Source organism: Bombina bombina, chromosome 6 (genome assembly GCF_027579735.1).
Source record: "Bombina bombina isolate aBomBom1 chromosome 6, aBomBom1.pri, whole genome shotgun sequence".
In the NCBI taxonomy this organism is placed as follows: Eukaryota; Metazoa; Chordata; class Amphibia; order Anura; family Bombinatoridae; genus Bombina; species Bombina bombina.
The window spans coordinates 1092884242-1092907235 of record NC_069504.1 but is presented as its reverse complement, the minus strand read 5'-3'; the positions used below and the strand labels follow the sequence as shown (position 1 = coordinate 1092907235).

The 22994-nt window shown below is 39.3% G+C and overlaps 1 protein-coding gene across 1 annotated transcript in view; it reads right to left on the bottom strand.

Moving 5' to 3' along the window:
• Nucleotides 1-22994, bottom strand: part of ATXN10 (ataxin 10) — a gene marked incomplete in the record, with an annotated part of 986216 nt that overhangs the window by 431628 nt on the left and 531594 nt on the right.

Sequence of the window (22994 nt, the reverse complement as noted above, 5' to 3'; positions counted from 1 at the left end):
GACTCTCCGTGCAGAGGAAAACAAAATGTATACTTACCTGATAAATTTATTTCTCTTGTGGTGTATCCAGTCCACGGGTTCATCCATTACTTGTGGGATATTCTCCTTCCCAACAGGAAGCTGCAAGAGGACACCCACAGCAGAGTTGTCTATATAGCTCCTCCCCTAACTGCCACTCCCAGTCATTCGACCGAAGACAAGCAAGAAAAAAAAGGAGAAAATATAGGGTGCAGTGGTGACTGTAGTTTAAAAATAAAAAACACCTGCCTTAAAATGACAGGACGGGCCGTGGACTGGATACACCACAAGAGAAATAAATTTATCAGGTAAGTATAAATTTTGTTTTCTCTTGTAAAGGTGTATCCAGTCCACGGGTTCATCCATTACTTGTGGGATACCAATACCAAAGCTTTATGGCACGGATGAAGGGAGGGACAAGGCAGGTACTTAAACGGAAGGCACCACTGCCTGTAAGACCTTTCTCCCAAAAATAGCCTCCGAAGAAGCAAAAGTATCAAATTTATAGAATTTAGAAAAGGTATGAAGCGAAGACCAAGTCGCTCCCTTACAAATCTGTTCAACAGAGGCCTCATGTTTAAAAGCCCATGTGGAAGCTACTGCTCTAGTAGAATGAGATGTAATTCTTTCAGGAGGCTGCTGGCCAGCAGTCTAATAAGCTAAGCGAATTATGCTTCTTAGCCAAAAGGAAAGAGAAGTTGCCGAAGCCTTTTGGCCTCTCCTCTGTCCAGAGTAGACAACAAACAAAGCAGATGTTTGACGAAAATCTTTCGTAGCTTGTAAATAAAACTTTAAAGCACGAACCACATCAAGATTGTGTAATAGACGTTCCTTCTTTGAAAAAGGATTAAGACATAGGGAAGGAACAACAATCTCCTGATTGAAATTCTTATTAGATACCACATTAGGCAGAAACCCAGGTTTGGTACGTAACACTACCTTATCTGCATGGAAAATCAGATAAGGGGAATCACACTGTAAAGCAGATAACTCCGAAACTCTTCGAGCCGAGGAGATAGCTTTCCAAGATAAAAGCTTAATATCTATGGAATGCAAAGGTTCAAACGGAACCCCTTAAAGAACTTTAAGAACTAAATTTAAACTCCATGGCGGAGCAACAGGTTTAAACACAGGCTTGATTCTAACTAAAGCATTACAAAACGCCTGAACGTCTGGAACCTCAGCCAGACGTTTGTGCAAAAGGACAGAGCAGAAATCTGTCCCTTTTAAGGAACTAGCTGACAATCCCTTTTCCAATCCTTCTTAGAGAAAACATAATATCCTAGGAATCCTGACCTTACTCCATGAGTAACCCTTGGATTCACACCACTGAGGATATTTACACCATATCTTATGATAGATTTTCCTGGTGACAGGCTTTCGAGCCTGAATTAAGGTATCAATGACTGATTCGGAAAAAACACGCTTTGATAGAATCAAGCGTTCAATCTCCAAGCAGTCAGACGTAGAGAAATTAGATTTGGATGTCTGAAGGAACCTTGAAGTAGAAGGTCCTGCCTTAGCGGCCGAGTCCATGGTGGAAAGGATGATATGTCCACCAGATCTGCATACCAAGTCCTGCGTGGCCACGCAGGGGCTATCAAGATCACTGAAGCTCTCTCCTGCTTGATCTTGGCAATCAGACGAGGGAGCAGAGGAAACGGTGGAAACACATAAGCCAGGCTGAAGGACCAGGGCACTGCTAGAGCATCTATCAGCGCTGCCGTGGGATCCCTGGACCTGGACCCGTAACAAGGAAGCTTGGCGTTCTGACGAGACGCCATGAGATCCAGTTCTTATTTGCCCCAAAGTTGGATCAACTGGGCAAATACCTCCGGATGGAGCTCCCACTCCCCCGGATGAAAAGTCTGCCGACTTAGAAAATCCGCCTCCCAGTTCTCTACTCCTGGGATATGGATAGCTGAGAGATGGCAAGAGTGAACCTCTGCCCATAGAATTATCTTTGAAACCTCCAACATTGCCAGGGGGCTCCTTGTTCCCCCCTGATGGTTGATATAGGCTACAGTCGTGATGTTGTCCGACTGAAATCTGATGAACTTGACCGCAGCTAGCTGAGGCCAAGCCTGAAGAGCATTGAATATCGCTCTTAGTTCCAGAATGTTTATCGGAAGGAGGGCCTCCTCCTGAGTCCACGAACCCTGAGCCTTCAGGGAGTTCCAGACTGCGTCCCAGCCCAGAAGGCTGGCATCTGTCGTTACTATAGTCCATTCTGGCCTGCGGAAACTCATTCCCTTGGACAGATGGACCCGAGATAGCCACCAGAGAAGAGAATCCCTGGTCTCTTGATCCAGATTTAGTAGAGGGGACAAATCTGTGTAATCCCCATTCCACTGATTGAGCATGTAAAGTTGCAGTGGTCTGAGATGTAGGCGGGCAAACGGAACTATGTCCATTGCCGCTACCATTAATCCGATTACCTCCATACACTGAGCCACTGACGGACGAGAAATGGAATAAAGAGCACGGCAGGAAGTTAGAAGTTTTGACAACCTGACCTCTGTCAGATAAATCTTCATTTCTATTGAATCTATCAGAGTTCCTAGGAAGGAAACTCTTGTGAGAGGTGAGAGAGAACTCTTTCCTTCGTTCCCCTTCCACCCGTGAGACCTTAGGAATGCCAGAACAATGTCCGTATGGGACCTGGCGATATGAAAAGATGACGCCAGTATCAGGATGTCGTCTAGGTAAGGGGCTACTGCTATACCCCGCGGTCTTAGAACCGCCAGAAGGGACCCTAGAACCTTCGTAAAGATTCTTGGTGCCGTGGCTAACCCGAAGGGAAGAGCCACAAACTGGTAATGCCTGTCTAGGAAGGCGAACCTGAGAAACTGATGATGATCCCTGTGTATCGGAATATGTAGATAAGCATCCTTTAAATCCATGGTAGTCATATATTGACCCTCCTGGATCATAGGTAGGATGGTTCGAATAGTCTTAATCTTGAAGGATGGGACCCTGAGAAATTTGTTTAGGATCTTGAGATCCAAGATTGGTCTGAAAGTTCCCTCTTTCTTGGGAACTATAAACAGATTTGAATAGAAGCCCTGCCCCTGTTCCTCCTTTGGAACTGGGTGGATCACTCCCATAACTAGGAGGTCTTGAACGCAATGCAAGAATGCCTCTCTCTTTATCTGGTTTGCAGATAATTTTTAGAGATAAAATCTCCCCTTTGGAGATGAAGCTTTGAAATCCAGAAGATATCCCTGGGAAACAATCTCCAGAGCCCAGGAATCCTGGACGTCTCTTGTCCAAGCCTGGGCGAAGAGAGAAAGTCTGCCCCCCACTATATCCGGTCTTGGATCGGGGGCTACTCCTTCATGCTGTCTTAGAGGAAGCAGCAGGCTTTTTGGCCTGTTTACCCTTGTTCCAAGTCTGGTTAGGTCTCCAGACTGGCTTGGACTGGGCAAAATTTCCCTCTTGTTTTGTAGAAGAGGAAGATGAAGCTGTGCCACTCTTGAAGTTTCGAAAGGAACGAAAATGAGTCTGTTTGGTCCTTAACTTGTTGGACCTATCCTGAGGAAGGGCGTGGCCTTTTCCTCCAGTAATATCAGAAATGATCTCCTTCAGTCCAGGCCCAAATAGGGTCTGCCCTTTGAAGGGGATCTTGAGAAGTTTAGACTTTGAATTGACATCAGCTGACCAGGATTTAAGCCATAGCACCCTACGTGCCTGAATGGCAAAACCCAAATTTTTAGCCGTTAGCTTGGTTAAATGAAAAACGGCGTCAGAAATAAATGAATTGGCTAACTTAAGAGCTTTAAGCCTGTAAAGTATATCATCCAACGGGGTCTCTACCTGTAAAGCCTCCTCCAGGGACTCGAACCAGAAAGCCGCTGCAGCAGTGACTGGGGCAATGCATGCAAGAGGCTGGAGAATAAAACCTTGTTGTATAAAGATTTTCTTAAGGAAACACTCTAATTTCTTATCCATAGGATCTAGGAAAGCACAACTGTCCTCGACAGGAATAGTTGTACGCTTAGCTAGGGTAGAGACTGCTCCCTCCACCTTAGGGACCATCTGCCACAAGTCCTGTGTAGCGGCATCTATAGGAAACATTTTCTTAAAAGCAGAAGGGGGAGAGAACGGCACACCTGGTCTATCCCATTCCTTAGTAATAATTTCTGAAAACCTCATAGGGATTGGAAAAACATCAGTGTAAACAGGCACTGCAAAGTATTTGTCCATTTTACACAATTTCTCTGGGACTACAATGGTGTCACAGTCATCCAGAGTCGCTAAAACCTCCCTGAGCAACACGCGGAGGTGTTCAAGCTTAAATTTAAATGCTGTCATTTCAGAGTCAGATTGAAGTAACGCCTTCCCTGAATCAGAGAAGTCACCCACAGATAGAAGCTCTCCTGCTTCAACTTCTGCACATTGTGATGGTATATCAGACATAGCTACTAAAGCGTCAGAGAGCTCTGTATTTGTTCTAGCCCCAGAGCTGTCCCTCTTTCCTTGTAACCCTGGCAGTTTGGACAATACCTCTGTGAGGGTATGATTCATAACTGCCGCCATGTCTTGTAAAGTAAACGCATTGGACGCGCTAGATGTACTTGGCGTCCCTTGAGCGGGAGTTATAGGTTCTGACACGTGGGGAGAGCTAGATGGCATAACCTCCCTTTTGTCAGTCTCAGAAACCTCAGGTGATAAATCTTTAAAAGCCATAATATGGTCTTTATAACTTATAGAAAGGTCAGTGCATTTGGTACACATTCTAAGAGGGGGTTCCACAATGGCTTCTAAACATAATGAACAAGGATTTTCCTCTATGTCAGACATGTTTAACAGTCTAGTAATGAGACCAGCAAGCTGGGAAAACACTTTAATAAATGTGAAAAAAACAATAATAAACGGTACTGTGCCTTTAAGAGAAAAAAACTACCACATAAGCTGCAAAACAGTGAAAAAAAGTAGTAAACCCAAGAAATTTTTACAGTGTGTATAAGGGACTAAAGCAGCATTGCACCCACTTGCAAATGGATGATTAACCCCTTAGGCCCCAAAACGAATTAGAAAAACATTAAACCTGTTAACAAACAGTCAAACACACTGCCACAGCTCTGCTGCCCTACCTGCCCTTAAAAACGATTTTTGCAGGAACAAAACCCTCTATAGAGGTCCTATAAGCCAGATGACTCCTTCAGGGGAGCTGGATGTCTCAGACTGAAAATGAAAATAGGCCCCTCCCACCATGCACTCAAAGTCAGAGGGCCTTAAAAAAGTACTCCTAGGAGTAATCTAACAAGCCATGTGGAAACTAGGCCACAAATAAAGATTTATCACCCTCAGAGAAAAAACGTTTTTATTTATAAATCATGCAAACGTTTTTACACTAAGTAATATAGGTATTAACATGAATATTATCCCTTTTTGCAAGCATGATCCCAGTTGTTGTTAAATCACTGTATCAGGCTTACCTTAAATATACCAGGCACTGTCAGCATTTTCTAGACCTTATCTCTCTAGAAAAAATATACTGAACATACCTCAAGGCAGGCAATCTGCAGACCGTCCCCCAACTGAAGTTTTCTTTCCATACTCTTCAGATATGTGTGAGAACAGCAATGGACCTTAGTTACAAACCGCTAAGATCATCAAACCTCCAGGCAGAAGTCTTCTTCCAATTTCTGCCTGAGAGTAAAAACAGTACATCGCCGGTACCGTTTACAAATAAACTTTTGATTGAAGGTAAAAACTACACTAAGTCACCACATATCTCTTATACTTCCTATCTTGTCGAGAGCTGCAAGAGAATGACTGGGAGTGGCAGCTAGGGGAGAAGCTATATAGACAGCTCTGCTGTGGGTGTCCTCTTGCAGCTTCCTGTTGGGAAGGAGAATATCCCACAAGTAATGGATGAACCCGTGGACTGGATACACCTTTACAAGAGAAATAGCCAAAGGAAGAAAAACCCTCCAAGATAACAAATTAATGTCTACAAAGAAAGCATTGGCTCAAACGGAGCCTCCTGCAAAAATCTTAGAACAAGATTAAGGCTCCAACAGGTTTAAACACAGGCCTGCTTCTGAAAAGGGCCTGACAAAATGCTTGAACATCTGGCATATCAGCCAAATGTTTAAGTAACAAAACAGATAATGCCAAAATTTGACCCTTGAGAGTGCTAACGGATACTCCAGACCCAAACATTTATGAAACATGGATAACTAAACCAAAACAAGATTCTTTTAATCCTAACCTAATTGAAGAGTAGCCCTTGGATTCACACCAATAAAGATAACGTTCCTGAATTCTGGTCTCAAAGACTGACTCATAAACCCCACGCATAGGCAGAATCAATTGTTCAATTGCCAAACAGTCAGCTTCAGAGAAATGAGATTAGGATGAAGAAAGGGACCCTGAATCAGGAGGTCCTTTCTCAGAGGTAGTCTCCAAGGTGGGAGAGGTAACATCCCCACTAGGTCCGCAAACCAGATCCTGCGAGGCCATGCAGGGGCTATTAGAATCACCAACGTCCTATCCTATTTGATACGAGCAATGACTCGAGGAACAAGAGCAAACTGAGGAAACAGGTATGCTAACCTGAAAACCCAAGGAACCACCAGAGCATCTATCAGAACGGCCTGCGGATCTCTTGAACTTGAACCATACCTTGGAAGCTTGGCATTCTGACGGGACGCCATCAGATCTAACTCTGGCAACCTATTACAAGTGTAATGGAAAGCGCCCAAGAAAAAAGTGGGAGGTGGGAAGGAATGGACCTTGCTGTCACTAAAGATTTAACCCCTTCAAGTAAATCTAAGTGAATAACTATATACAAAAGAGTGACAGTGCTAACAAGCACAGGTCTATATAAAAAGTAATTACCACAAAATAATGTATAGTATGTGTATAAACGATAAATGAATATTGCACTGATGCGGATTTAAAAGTAAAAATTACACAATATTTATTAAATGTATACCACTTTAAAAACAAGGGACGTCTCCCTTAAAATATGATACAAAATGCCTACTATAAAAAGTTGATTGCCATTAAGTGTTGGTTTTGATACAGAAGATAAGGGTCTGAAGGTGCCAAAAACTATATAGCTTATAAGCTATATAGCTTATATCAACATGAGCCAATCTCAAAGTCCGTTCAGACTATATTTCAACACAGTCTGATGTAGATCAGAAGGTACCTTATTATCGTGGTTTCTTTGTGTGTCGTGGCTACGTGTAGTGGTGAGATCACTTTCACTATCCATATATAAATATTTGCAAAAAGCTACTTAGACGAGTGAGAGAAAAGACAAAACTGTGTCTCTCAATTTACTGACATGTAGCTTAAAGGGACACTGAACCCATATTTTTTCTTTCATGATTCAGATAGAGCATGCAATTTTAAGCAACTTTCTAATTTATTCCTATTATCAATTTTTCTTAATTCTCTTGCTATCTTTATTTTAAAAAGAAGACATCTAAGCTTTTTTTTTTTAATTCAGACTCTGGACAGCACTTTTTAATTGGTGGATGAGTTTATCCACCGATCAGCAAGAACAACCCAGGTTGATCACCAAAAATGGGCCGGCATCTAAACGTACTTTCTTGCATTTCAAATAAAGATACCAAGAGAATGAAGAAAATTTGATAATAGGAGTAAATTAGAAAGTTGCTTAAAATGTCATGCTCTATCTGAATCACGAAAGAAAAAAATTGGGTACAGTGTCCCTTTAAGAACGCCACTCCGTTCCAGTCAGAGAACTAGGCGGAGTTAAAAGCCTGACTCAGACAGCCCAAAATGGTGCCTCTCCAATTCACAAAGGGGAAGAAGGAGGCGGGATCAAGAAAAAAACGGCATGGAAATGAAGCGCGCATTCACCGCGCTTCATTCTACTGAAAACCTTACTAGAGGAAAATAAACTGCGGTGAATTTAGGTAGTCTCACCCTTGTATACATAAGACACCGCTCTCAGAGATAATGATTAGGAAAAAGGCGCAGCTCTAAAAAAAACGGTGTGCTCCAAACTGCCGCTAAGCAGGGACAGCATAAAGCCCAGAAAACAGAAAACTTTTCGAAAATGAATTAAAAAACTAAATTATGGCAGATTAATCTAATGTGCCCTTAACTCATACTGACTACAGTAACACTCTTAGAACCGTAGTTACCTAAAGATCTGTATATAACCCCATTAAACAGAGAGGTAATTCCCAAAGCAAAAATCAAACAACAATATATTTGAATAAAATGAAATTAAAAGACAATAATGTAATGAGCCCAATAAATGAGTTAATCCTTTCATACACATAAAAGGAAAGAACTCAAATCTCCAGTCACAATCTATAAAGTGCTTTCATACTGCCTGTAATGAATCCTACTAAGGATTCTTGAAGTCCCATTAAACAGCAGGGAGTTAAAATTATTCTGAACTCTGAAGTGCAAATCTCCCCTAGAAGACAAAGTTCACTTACCTGCATCTAGTCGTCCGGCAGGAGAACAGCTCACAAGGCATGAAAGGACACATCTCCTCAAAGAAAGCCTGTAGAAAAAGAAAGATCAGAGACAACTACTCTGGCTTTCTATACAATGGGCAGCAAGATGTTAAGAAAAGGCAGTAAGGCCCACCTTACAAGTTCCTAACTGCTTTAAAGCCACCACTGCCCTACTGAGAAGACTGACGTGGAGTATGGCTTAGACGCATCCTTTAAGGAAAGGGGAAAGATCAGAGTACTACTCCGCTTTCAAAATAAACTCTTGATTGAAGAGAAATAAATGCAATATTCTTAAGAAACCCAAAACTTCACCACCTCCATGCAACAGAGGCAAAGAGAATGACTGGGGTTTATGGGTAGGGAAGTGATACTTAACAGCTTTTGCTGTGGTGCTCTTTGCCGCCTCCTGCTGGCCAGGAGTGATATTCCCAACAGTAATTAAGATGAACCCGTGAACTCACCACATCTTTAGAAGAAGTAAAAATGTGTACTACATAAGTTCCTGGAACTTTGTTCCCACAAAATCACATACCCTTATAAATACTTAAAGTACAATATACCAGCATATCTTGGTAGGAAACAGCCTGCCATACGCATTTTAGGCTACTTTCCGTCTATGTTCATTGGTTAATGGAATTAACTATGATCAAATTCTTTATACCCCTATCCTTTAATTAACCCTTTACACACCTGAATGTCACGGTTTATGCTTGACCCCCATTGACAGTCTAAAGACCATATATAAAACATAAAATACATTTTTAACTTTGTAAACATCTCCAGTGTGGCAAATTGTAAATTATGTTTTCAATTATCTTTGAACAACTTTGCAAACCACTGGGAAAATTGACTCATATAATAATAATAATAATAACTACTAAATAAATAAATAAATCTTCCTTTAATAATTTCAGTCAGTCTATCTTTGGATATACTGTGTAATATCTACATTTCTAAGTTTAGTACTTAATATTTTGCACATTTATATATCTAACCTTGCCCTAATTTCTTTCACAAAGATTACTCATCCAGACAATTGTTATATGTAAGAGGCACAAATGTGTGCTAACTAATCAGATATGACATACATACATGTTTTATCACACATACATACGTGTTTAAAAATATCTATATATTGTTCAAACAGAAACAAAACATAGTAAAAAGATCCAATTATATTGTGAACATTATGAAACTGAAGAAAAAAATCCCAGGAGGCCAGACAATCTTGTATCAACTTGTTTACATAACCATTTGTCTGAAAAAGAACTGCTGGGGGGCTTCATGGTGGAGAAATTCACTGGGTTACAAAACAAGATGAGCATCTATATAAAATGATTACAATAACATTAAAAAGTGCCATCAGCAGTAGATTGTATAAATAGGCAAGCAAATAGGTAACAGGTATTTTTAAAAAACAAATTTTATGCTTACCTGATAAATTTCTTTCTTTCGAGGCATAGAGAGTCCACAATTCATTCCAATTACTAGTGGGATATTCACTCCTGGCCAGCAGAAGGCGGCAAAGAGCACCCCAGCAAAGCTGTTAAGTATAACTTCCCTTACCCATAACCCCCAGTCATTTGGCCAAAGGGAACGGAAAAAGAAGTAACACAAGGATATAGAGGTGCCTGAGGTTTTTACAAAAAAAAATGTCATCTGAATTTAAACAAGGGTGGGTCTGGGTCTGTCTATGCCCGGAAATAAATACATTTATCAGGTAAGCATAAATTTTGATTTCTTTCCTATGGAATAGGAGTCCACGATTCATTCAAATTATTAGTGGGAACCAATACCCAAAGCTAGAGGACACAATGAAAGGGAGGGAGAAACAAGACAGTTGGGCCTATACTGAAGGCACCACCGTTTGAAGAACCTTTCTCCCATATAAAGCCTCAGCCGAGGCAAAAGTATCAAATTTGGAAAAAGTATGAATAGAGGACCATGTGGCCGCCTTGCAAATCTGTTCCACAGAGGCTTCATTTTTAGAAAGCCCATGAAGATGAGATTGCCCTAGTAGAATGAGCTGTAATTCTCTTAGGAGGCTGTCTCATAAGCTAAGCGAATAACACTTCTCAACCAGAGAGAAAGGAGTGGTAGAAGTGGTCTTCTGACCCCTATGTTTACCAGAGAAAACAACAAACAAGGCATAAGTCTGCCGAAAATCTTTAGTTGCTTGAAGGTAACATTTTAAAGCACGCACAACATCCAAATTATGTAAAAGACGTTCCTTTTTAGGAGAAAAAGAAGGAACATCAATGTCCTGATTAATATTGCGAAACAACACTACCTTAGGGAGAAACCCTAGCTTAGTACGAAGGCATCAGCATGAAAAATTAGGTAAGGAGAGTCACAGTGCAGAGCCAAAAGCTCAGTGACTCTGCGAGCAGAAGCACTAAAAAAAACAAAAAACTACCAAGATAGAAATTTAATATCAACAGAATGCATCGGCTCAAACGGAGCCTGCTGCAAAACTTTAAGAACAAGATTACGGCTCCAAAGAGGAGCAACTAATTTTAAACACAGGCTTAATTCTGACCAAAGCCTGAACAAAAAAGATTGAACATCTGGCAGAACTGCCAGATGTTTGTGCAGAAGAATAGCCGAAATCTGACCCCTTCAGAGTACTGACTGACAAACCTTTCTCCAGACATTCCTGAGGAAAAGCCAAAATTCAAGAAACTTTAACTCTGTTCCAAGAGAACCCCTTTGAATCACAGCAATTAAGGTATTTACGCCATACCCTATGGTAAATTGTACGAGTAACAGGCTTACGAGCCTGAAGCATAGTATCTATGACTTTCTCAGAAAAACCACGTCTAGCCAAAACTAGGCGTTCAATCTGCAAGCAATCAGCTTCAGAGAATCTAGATTTGGGTGAAGGAAGGGACCCTGAAGTAGAAGGCCCTTCTTCAGAGGCAACTTCCAAGGTGGAAGAGATGACATCTTTATCAGATCCACAAACCAGATCCTGCGAGGCCATGCAGTAGCTATTAAGATCACAGACACTCGCTCCTGCTTGACACAAGCAATAACTTGCGGAAGGAAGGGAAATGGAGGAAACAGGTATGTTAGATTGAATATCCAAGGAATCGCCAGAGCGTCTATCAAAACGGCTTGAGGATCTCTTGACCTTGAACCGTACCTTGGAAGTTTGGTGTTTTCACGAGACGCCATCAGATACAACTCCGGACCCCCCCACCTGAGGGTTATTGTGAAAACCTCTGGATGGAGAGCCCACTCTCCGGAATGAAAGGTCTGCCTGCTCAGAAATTCCACTTCCTAGTTGTCCACCCCTAGGATGTAGATGGCAGAGAGATGACAATCTAGAGACTCCGCCCACTGAATAATGCGAGTCACCTCCTTCATTGCTAAGGAGCTTAGAGTTCCTCCCTGGTGATTGATGCAGGCTACTGAAGTGATGTTGTCCGAATGAAATCTGATAAACCGGAGCAAGGCTAGTTGAGGCCAGGCTGTCAAAGCATTCAAAAAATTGTTCTCAACTCTAAAATGTTTATAGGAAGAGAAGACTCCTCCTGAGTCCACAGACCCTGGGCCTTTAAGGAGCACAAAACCGCTCCCCAGCCTAAAAGACTGGCATCCATAGTCACAATCACCCAGGAAGGTCTTTGGAAACACATGCCCCGAGACATCTACCACAAGAGAGAGTCTCGTTAGATGATACAGAACTATCATCTGTAAGAGATTCAAATTGTCTCCGCTCTATTGACTGAGCATGCATAGTTGCAGAGGTCTTAGATGGAACCGAGCAAAAGGAATGTTGTCGATAGAAGCAACCATCAGACCAATCATCTCCATGCATTGAGCCACTGATGGACGAATCAGACTGGAGAGAAAGGCATGAAGCAAGAAGTTTGTATTTTCTGACGTACATCAGAAAAATCTTCATGGACAGGGAATCTATAATTGTTCCTAAGAAACATACCCTTGTATCTGGTACAAGGGAACTCTTCCCCAGATTCACTTTCCACCTGTGGTAATGTAGAATAGAGAACATCTCTGTATGAGATCTTGTTAGATGAAAAGATGGCGCTTGAACCAAGATGTCGTCCAGATAAGGAGCCCTGAGACCTGACCACTACCAGAAGAGCCCCCAGAACTTTTGCAAAAATTCTGGGAGCTGTAGCAAGGCCAAACGGAAGGGCTGCAAACTGGAAATGTCTGTTTAGGAAGGCAAACTTCAGATACTGGTAGTGATCCCTGTGAATGAGAACATGAAGATATGCGTCCTTCAGATCTATGGTCGTCATATACTGACCCTCTCAAGTTGGCCAATACCTTTATTTGTGATGCACACATGCACGTTCTTAGGTTGGCTGCTAAGATTTCTGGTTTCGCTGTTTTAGCTTGCAGAGCTCTGTCTTGGATCTCCTCTATAGCAGTCTCTTCTAGGATAAGATTAGATAAATCATTGCACCAATAAGATGTTCCCCCCCTGCAACTGTGAAAATACTAGCAACAGGTTGCCACTGTAATCCCTGATGAATGTAGATTTTTTTCAAAAAAAGCCTCAAGCTTCTTATCCATAGGATCCTTGAAAGAACAACTATCTTCAATAGGAATAGTAGTTTTCTTGGCAAGAGTAGAGATAGCTCCCTCTACCTTGGGCACTGTGCGCCATGAGTCACGAATAGCATCAGCAACAGGAAACATATTTTTAAAAGCAGTGGACGGAGAAAAAGGAATCCACAGTTTATCCCATTCCTGAGTTATAAGCCATACGTTCTGGAACTGGAAACACTTCCACAGATGAGGGTATATCGTATTCCGTATTAAGTTTACTAGACCTCTTTGGATTCTCTGCGACAGATGAATCTGCTTCATCCAAAGTAGCAAGAACCTCCTTTAAAAGTACTCGGAGGTGTTCAAACTTAAATCTGAAATTAATCTCCTCAATCTGTAGCATTGGTCATTACAGTATCAGAATCCGATAACTCACCCTCAGAAGCCACTGAGGAATAACGCAGCCTTAGCGGAGTCAGAACCCTTATTAATATTAATATTCTTCGACTTCCTCTTGCGTTTACCAGCAATCAGAAAGGCTGATAAGGCTGCTGACACAGCAGATGTTTTTTTGCACAGCAAAATCCATTGGTAAATAAACACCCCCAGGAGGAGGCTGAGAGGAACCGCAGGGCACTTCATGTGAAACAGAATGGGACATCTGAGGAGATAACAGGCACGGTTTGGACAACATTATCCTGAGAGACAGACTCAGGAGACATTTTATATTTAAACTGTAAAGTCTTATCTAAACATGTGTAACACAATTGCATAGGAGGCACAATCTGAGCCTCCAAACAAAGTAAACATTTAAGAAAATTAGCTGCTATATTTTGTTCAGAATCCAAAAGTATTGAAAATTCACACATAATTAAACAAACTATAATATAATACAAATGAAAATAGTTGTAAAATACCTCACTGCAGAATGAGATCAGAAGCAAAAACGCTACCTCTATATCCTCAGACTGACTGAGGCAATTCACCACACCGGAACCAGGAGCTCCCACTAGCAACCTGATTCAAACAAAGGAAAAGGCTAAGAAACTAGTCTATCCCTCTGACATACCAGTCGACAGGATAAAAAATGCCCTCAGCAGCAGCTCCAAGCAGCACGGAGAGACACATGACCGCAACGTCAAAAGTTTCAAAGCACGCAAAACAAGCGCTATGTTTAAAAAAAAAAAAAAAAAAATTAAATCTCCACATAGAAATCCCTACATATCGTCAATAAAACAGACACACAATCAGGGAAATACAAATGCACCTGAAATGACCAGCCTTACTCAGCCTCAAAATCTAGGGCTAAATATTAACCTCTTGTGATTACTCCTTTTTATTTTAGAAATAAAATTCAACTTAGAAGTCCCTGTTAAAAAATGCTGCCCAAAACTTAAATTCCTATACATAGGAAATAAAGTGAGACCCAAATGAAAGATCCACAGAGGATTAACCTTTAGAGTGCTGCCCCCAAGACATAGAAGGCAATAGCATTTACCAGTGGATCCGGCTGCAGGGCCGGAACAGCTTCTAAGGTGTGATACACCAACATCTGATACACCAACATCTGTCAGGGACCTGTAGAAAAAGAAAAAACAGAGTAACCAACTCTGGTTTTCTATCAAAGGGGTAGCATAAGTGTTAGAAATAAAGCAAGGACCACCTTGCTGCCTTCTAACTGCTAAAAGCCACCAATACTACTACTAAGGAGATTGACAAGGACACATAATAGCCCCAAATCCTTGCTTGCAGGGAAAAAGTACCCATTAAAGGATTAAATATCTTCAGACACCTTCTTTGCCATCCTCCTGTGATTAAGGCAAAGATAATGACTGGGGGTTATGGGTAAGGGAAGTAATACTTAATAGCTTTGCTGGTGTGCTTTTTGCCGCCTCCTGCTGGCCAGGAGTGAATATTCCACTAGTAATTGGAATGAATCGTGGACTCTCTATGCCATAGGAGAGAAATTTTTATTTGACAGGTAAACTTAAAATTTTATTTAAAGAAAAATAAAGGGAAAGAAAACTATTTTCCATCCAGACTCCTAAAACAAGTAAAAGATAAGACTAGCCTTGCGTCCACAGTAACTTGAGGTGACCAACATCTACTAGCGGCAGACTGCCATGGCCAAGCAAAAAAAAGGTCAAACTTGTACATAACCATCTAAGTTGCCGTATAGAATTCACTAACCTGAAAACAGATTAAACAATAGCGACCGAGTTACTTAAAAAGAGGAAATATCACCGGGTTAGGTGTAGAATGGAATTGAGAAACACTGCCTTATTCTTATTTTAATCATGGTCATTGAATTCAGTTATTAATGATGGTTCTAAAATCATGGCTAGACTATAAGTGGAAAGCAAACTGAAAGAAGCATTTGATTGGTTTGCTTATTGCAAAAACAATTTGCAAAAAGAAGAATCAAATAATAGCATAAAGGGCTGCATTTGTGCATATATATATATATATATATATATATATATATATATATATATATATATATATATATATATTAGATGATGTACCCTTTTTTATGTACTTACAGTAAAGATTAAGTTTCAAGTTATATAAATTGATCATGTTTTTTTACTCCTGGAGCTTGTATATTGTTTTTGCAGCCCATATTAGTGGTTTGTAGATTATTTCACCTTTTAGCACTTGAAAGAGTAACCACTTTAAGAAGGGATCTGATAAGAGATTACACAAACCGTGTAGCCCATAAGGCAGGTGCTTTAGAGATGGAGACAATACAAATAAGCGAAACCTTGTAGAGCCGAGGGAAGTCTTGTGCATAGTGGTGCATTTTTAAGCACCTATGCAGGAGTTACACACAATTATATGCAAGAAATATTGCAGTAAGAAAATGCTCTAACATGCTACAGCATTTTGTTTGTACACTTTCACATCCTTTTAATTATTTTAATGAATGACAGTGATTATTGGCCAGTAGTTTAAAAATATTCCTAAGGACTGAGATGGTGAACCTTAGCAAGCTTGTTCAAGGTGGTGGGTGCATGCAGTGGTTCTCTGGGCTACTATCATACTGATTACTTTTTGTTGAGTGTATTCACCTTTGGATTATGCCATTAAAGGATTTGCTTTTTATGGAATAACTTGCCTTGTGATTGTCTGGAGCCAGGTGCAGTTTTGGATGTTGTACTACTTTTGAATTGGAGCATTGATGGAGCCTTCATACTAGCACCGGCGGCTGACATCATTGGGAGACTCACCTTCAAGTGAGCGTGTATCTGCATTTCGTAGCATGAAGGAGACTTATTTCTCTCGGGCAGCATACCGAAGTAAGGTGACTATCCTGAGCACTGCTCTGTGTTGTTTGATATCATACTAATCACCAATAGTTTAAACAGTGGTTTGATAGAATAGTTTTAGAAGATTAGTGCCTATTTGTCTAAACTCTCTGAAAAGTTGGCCATGTTTGAACCAGAAGAGACTTCTGGTTAAAGCTACTTGGATAGCTTCAGATATTTGTTAAAAATCATTTACAGTCCCTGCTGGCATTTCTGAAAACCAATGGGTTAATGAAGGTAAAAGGGAAAAAAAATAGTTTATTTTTCTACTAAGTCTTCAGGCAAAAAATTTTTTTTTTTCATTTTTTCAGGCTACTTAAAATAATACCTTTATTCAACAAATATGCAGAAACCAATTTATGAACTCTGACAACAAAATTAATTGCATTTCAAAGGAAAAGAATTCTAAACAAGCAAAATCTTGCCTAAAACTTCAGGTGCAACTGTAGTCAATGAGGGCAACATAATTTTATATAACATTGTCTGTTTTATGTTTCTGGAGGAAATGAAAAATAATGTTGAGACAAAGGTGTGATTCACTAACAACCGCAGCACATACAGCTTTAGGGTACAAATGTTTCCGGAGTTTTGTAAACTTGGCAGATGTACTTTGCTCTTATTCATTAATTTCTTAACCCCCCAAGAGATTATTTCATTAGCTGCGCAATCTATCATGAGAGCCTGAAGAGTCTGAAGGCAAAACCAGAATTTTACGGGAAGAGGAACAGACGTGCAGTTTAAACTGGAGTTCAAAGAAGACAGCAGTGAAGTTCACCTGTATGTGATCTTAATTTGTCTCTAAAGTAGCTGCTATCAATTACAGTATCTACAGTTCAGACCTTTCACTACATTTAGCTTTTAATGCACAAATACAGTATTGTACTAAAGAAACATAATAACAAGACTGTCCAATAAATAAATAGCATATAAAATGAAAGGATAAACACTATAGAAAGCTCATTAGCCTTTAGAACATGCTGGTAGTGTGTGTTTAATAGTGAATAATCTCCAAAAGCGCAATACTAGTATTTTTTTTTATTACTTTATTTTTGGGAAATTCTCAAACAACATCACAAATAATACAAGGTATTTGTATCATTGTTACATATATTACAGGTGTGATAATTCAATCATATTATGACAAGTAAGATTGAGTTTGTTTGTCCATTGGTATAGCTTTTGGCCTTGTGATGCAGTCGAGCTTCATTTTTTGCTATTGGAGGGAAAATTCCTCAACTTACCAAACAAAAAACTAAATTAAAACAACAACATATAATACAATCAAACAAAACATAAACATGTGGTATTATATTGCTTGAGAGGCAACACCCGGCTTTCCTATGACATAGAAAATTGTTGAGGGGGGAGGGCACTTTTATTCTAGAAATTAGAATAATATAAGTTGGGTCCATTAGTTGATTCGGCTCAGTACTAGTATAACATTAAACTCTGTATTTAATTGCCCAATGACATGTTCCATTAAGGTCAATAACACAACATTGTAGTATATATAATTTATTTTTGCTGATTTTGCTGTAAAATATTTATATCTGAAAAGTGTGCTTGTTCATCATTCTTTTAAAAGAAGCATCATAATATTCTCCGGCATTATTATGCCTCCATCATTGTAGTGTAAACATCTAATTGGTTAGAGAATGTCATTTTAGAACTACCAGCCTTCCAAATCTATGGGCTGGATGATCAAAAACTTGCTAGCATGGAAAGAAGTTGCCCCTACATATTTGGAGACATTGTTGTATTATAATGTATTAGTCTCTCCTTCACATCCAGAACCTGCATGGTGAGATAAACAAATCAAGCTAAAATTTGCCTGACAAGACGTCTTTGCTAATCTTACAATAAAAATGTAAAGTTATCACTAAACTATGTTATGTTATAATACAGGTAGTCCTCAGTTTACGCCGGGGTTAGGTTCCAGAAGGAATGGTTGTAAATCGAAACCGTTGTAAATTGAAACCCAGTTTATAATGTAAGTCAATGGGAAGTGAGGGAGTTAGGTTCCAGACCCCTCTCAAAATTGGCATAAGTAACACTTATTTTTAAAGCTTTGAAATGAAGACTTTAAATGTTAAACAGCATTATAAACCTAATACAATAATCACACAACACAGAATATATAATTAAACTAAGTTAAATTAACAAAAACATTTGCTAAACAGCATTATAAACCTAATAAAATAATCACACAACACAGACTTTATTTGCATTTTTCAGCAAACAGTTCTTTCTATGCATTCCAATCTGGACTGATTTATAGACAGGAAGATCTTGTTCCTTTGCAAGCTGCTCGATAGCTCAGGTCTGGTTAAACTGTTTAATTTAAGCTTGTTTGGCTTGCATATCTTTGCTGCAACACAAGCGGACAGCTCCACCTACTGGCTATTTTAATCAATGCACTGCTTCTCAATGCTTTTCAATAGCAGTCACATGACTGAAAATAAAGGTTGTTATTCTGAAACGGTGCAAATTGAACCGTTGTAAACCGAGGGCCACCTGTACACAAATAAAACATAAAACATATAATACTAAATATGTGAAACAAAACAACACTGTGCGCTCTAAAATAGAAAGGATATAGTCCTTATTCTTTGTTCATCTCCACTTTGAAACACTGTATCAAAAGATATTGAACCTCAGGAGAATGAAATCAGTATTGTTAAGTTCTGTATGTATTTTAATAATTGAAACCTTACTCACATATTCCTTAGCTATTATTGAGCTCTCCGTGTATAAACATGTTAACTCAATAACTCTCTTTTCCAAGGAGGAAGTAGGAAGAGAACGGATGGACTATATGACCTAAACAGATTGGTAATCAAGGACCAGTTCCCTGTTTCGCCAGATCTACGGCTTGAAAGACGCTAGTTCTCACCCAGCATTTTTTCCATCTATGTAACCGTAAAGTACCACCTCTTGTGGCCTCAATTTCGTGTGCAAAATACCAACCTCTGACGTGCATTTTACTGATCATACAGCTTTTTCATTTATCAAAGTTCTCTTAGAACTCTTGGATGAATACTATCTAGACATACTTTTATTTTTGATAAAGACTTTTAATTCTCTTCCCCTGTAAAATGAAAAGTACTACCCACATTATCATTTAAAGTAACATCCCTTAATAAAATCTCACTAGCTTTAGAATCTGTTATGAAGACTGAACAAAAGTAATAATTTAGCCAGTTTGCTATTTGTTTATTTTTACTACTCTATCATCATTAGTCTTTAGGCTTAATATCCCTCCCCTAGTTTCTCTATTTTCACCGATATAGCTAAAGAAGGTTTTGTCTCCATTTTTTTACTGACTGTGCTATTCTCTCTTCTGCATCAGCTTTAGCCTTTCTGATTAAAGGGACAGTACACTGTAATATTGTTTTTATATTAATGTATTTTCAATGACTTGTTATACCAGTTGCAGAGTATAAAATTTATGAGAAAGTGCATTTTTTGGTTTATTTGTGTATATGAAGTAGCTGGTTTTGTGCTTTGAAACCACAGCCATTACAATGGGTTGAGCTTCAGGTAATATCAGATCTCATTATGTTATCACTTTTATGTACACAGACTTGCTTCCTTATCTTATATTTGTCTAGAAAACCAAAGCTCAATACTTAGAGAGAACAATGGAAAATTATTTTATTACTTAACTATCATGCCCCCCCACTGAGAGTGTAATCTCTTCTGCTGGCTGTGTTTACTTAGGCTATTCAATATAATATACTCCAGTATAGAAACTTTCAGTATAGGTTGGGAAACCACAGGCTAAATTAGCTATTTCAAATGCCAAAATAATGGTAAAGGAGCTACATGTAAACAAATTAAAACACTCCAGCAGGTAAAATGAATCATTGGGAACAATTTAAAGGGGAGAATTTTTTGGGGTGAACTGTCCCTTTAACTTTGTCATTTTTTGTTAGTTTCTCCATTATCCCTTATCCTCTTCTGAGCCTTTCTGTTTTAACTGCACATGGTGCATTTCTTGAAAAGCATAGTTTTTTCTTTTACAAACAAGCCTAATACAGTGTTTAGTTGCATCTAAAATAGCGTTCTTAAAATATTCCCACTGTTTTTGTGCTCCTGTAATCTGTGCTATCCATTTTATAGAATCATTTAGGAATTTGCCCATGTAAGACAAATCAGTCTTTCTAAAATCTTAAACTTTTGTTTTACTATGGGTGAATAATAACTTTGCCTGAATATTAAACCATACAGACCGATTATCACTAAAGCCTAAGGTCTCACCCACAGACACTTCAGATACTATATCACTCTTTGTAAGTGCTAAATCTAATATAGTTCCATTACATGTTAGTTCTTTTACCAGTTGTTAAAGAGATTCCCCTTGTAATGATTCCAGTATATACTTCTAGTTGATTTAGCAACAGGTACCTCTACATCAGGCAGATTAAAGTTCCCCACTACTATAACCGTGCCCATCATTGTCATTTTGGCAATTTCATCAGTTAATTGTTGATCGAATACTTCACCCTTTAACTTAGGCATATATACTACCCCTATTCTAAACACCTGCTTCCCTTCCGTTTCTATAGTTGACCAAACACTTTCTATATTGACATTGGCTTCTATCATTTCAGTTTCTTTAATATATAGTGCCTATTCTATTTTTTATTTTTTTTTAGAAAATTTGTAACCATGTAGGACTGTGTCCCAGTCATGAAAATAATTGTACCATATCTCTGTTAAGCTACCAATTTAACTTATCTTGAATCATTGAAGTTCAGGTAATTTAATTTACTAAATTGCGAGCATTTGTGCACATTTCTCAAAGATCATTACAAAAATTGATAGATCCTTTCGCATGTTCATTACACTGCCTACTTATATTATTCAAACCCTTACTCATAAATGTAATGTTTTTTATCTTTAAAGGGACACTGAACCCAAATTTTTTCTTTTGTGATTCAGATAGAGGATAACATTTTAAGCAACTTTCTAATTTACTCCTATTATCAAATGTTCTTTATTCTCTTGGTATCTTTATTTGAAATGCAAGAATGTAAGTTTAGATGCCGGCCCATTTTTGGTGAACAACCTAGGTTGTCCTTGCTGATTGGTGTATAAATCATCCACCAATCAAAAACTGCTGTTCAGAGTCTGAACCAAGAAAAAAAGCTTAGATGCCTTCTTTTTTATATAAAAATAGCAAGAGAACGAAGAAATATTGATAATAGGAGTAAATTAGAAAGTTGCTTAAAAAACATAATTTATGTAAGAACTTACCTGATAAATTCATTTCTTTCATATTAGCAAGAGTCCATGAGCTAGTGACGTATGGGATATACATTCCTACCAGGAGGGGCAAAGTTTCCCAAACCTCAAAATGCCTACAAATACACCCCTCACCACACCCACAATTCAGTTTAACGAATAGCCAAGAAGTGGGGTGATTAAAAAGTGCAAAAGCATATAAAATAAGGAATTGGAATAATTGTGCTTTATACAAAAATCATAACCACCACAAAAAAAGGGCGGGCCTCATGGACTCTTGCTAATATGAAAGAAATGAATTTATCAGGTAAGTTCTTACATAAATTATGTTTTCTTTCATGTAATTAGCAAGAGTCCATGAGCTAGTGACGTATGGGATAATGATTACCCAAGATGTGGATCTTTCCACGCAAGAGTCACTAGAGAGGGAGGGATAAAATAAAGACAGCCAATTCCTGCTGAAAATAATCCACACCCAAAATAAAGTTTAATGAAAAACATAAGCAGAAGATTCAAACTGAAACCGCTGCCTGAAGTACCTTTCTACCAAAAACAGAATTTATGTTTACCTGATAAATTACTTTCTCCAACGGTGTGTCCGGTCCACGGCGTCATCCTTACTTGTGGGATATTCTCTTCCCCAACAGGAAATGGCAAAGAGCCCAGCAAAGCTGGTCACATGATCCCTCCTAGGCTCCGCCTACCCCAGTCATTCGACCGACGTTAAGGAGGAATATTTGCATAGGAGAAACCATATGGTACCGTGGTGACTGTAGTTAAAGAAAATAAATTATCAGACCTGATTAAAAAACCAGGGCGGGCCGTGGACCGGACACACCGTTGGAGAAAGTAATTTATCAGGTAAACATAAATTCTGTTTTCTCCAACATAGGTGTGTCCGGTCCACGGCGTCATCCTTACTTGTGGGAACCAATACCAAAGCTTTAGGACACGGATGAAGGGAGGGAGCAAATCAGGTCACCTAAATGGAAGGCACCACGGCTTGCAAAACCTTTCTCCCAAAAATAGCCTCAGAAGAAGCAAAAGTATCAAACTTGTAAAATTTGGTAAAAGTGTGCAGTGAAGACCAAGTCGCTGCCCTACATATCTGATCAACAGAAGCCTCGTTCTTGAAGGCCCATGTGGAAGCCACAGCCCTAGTGGAATGAGCTGTGATTCTTTCGGGAGGCTGCCGTCCGGCAGTCTCGTAAGCCAATCTGATGATGCTTTTAATCCAAAAAGAGAGAGAGGTAGAAGTTGCCTTTTGACCTCTCCTTTTACCGGAATAAACAACAAACAAGGAAGATGTTTGTCTAAAATCCTTGGTAGCATCTAAATAGAATTTTAGAGCGCGAACAACATCCAAATTGTGCAACAAACGTTCCTTCTTTGAAACTGGTTTCGGACACAGAGAAGGTACGATAATCTCCTGGTTAATGTT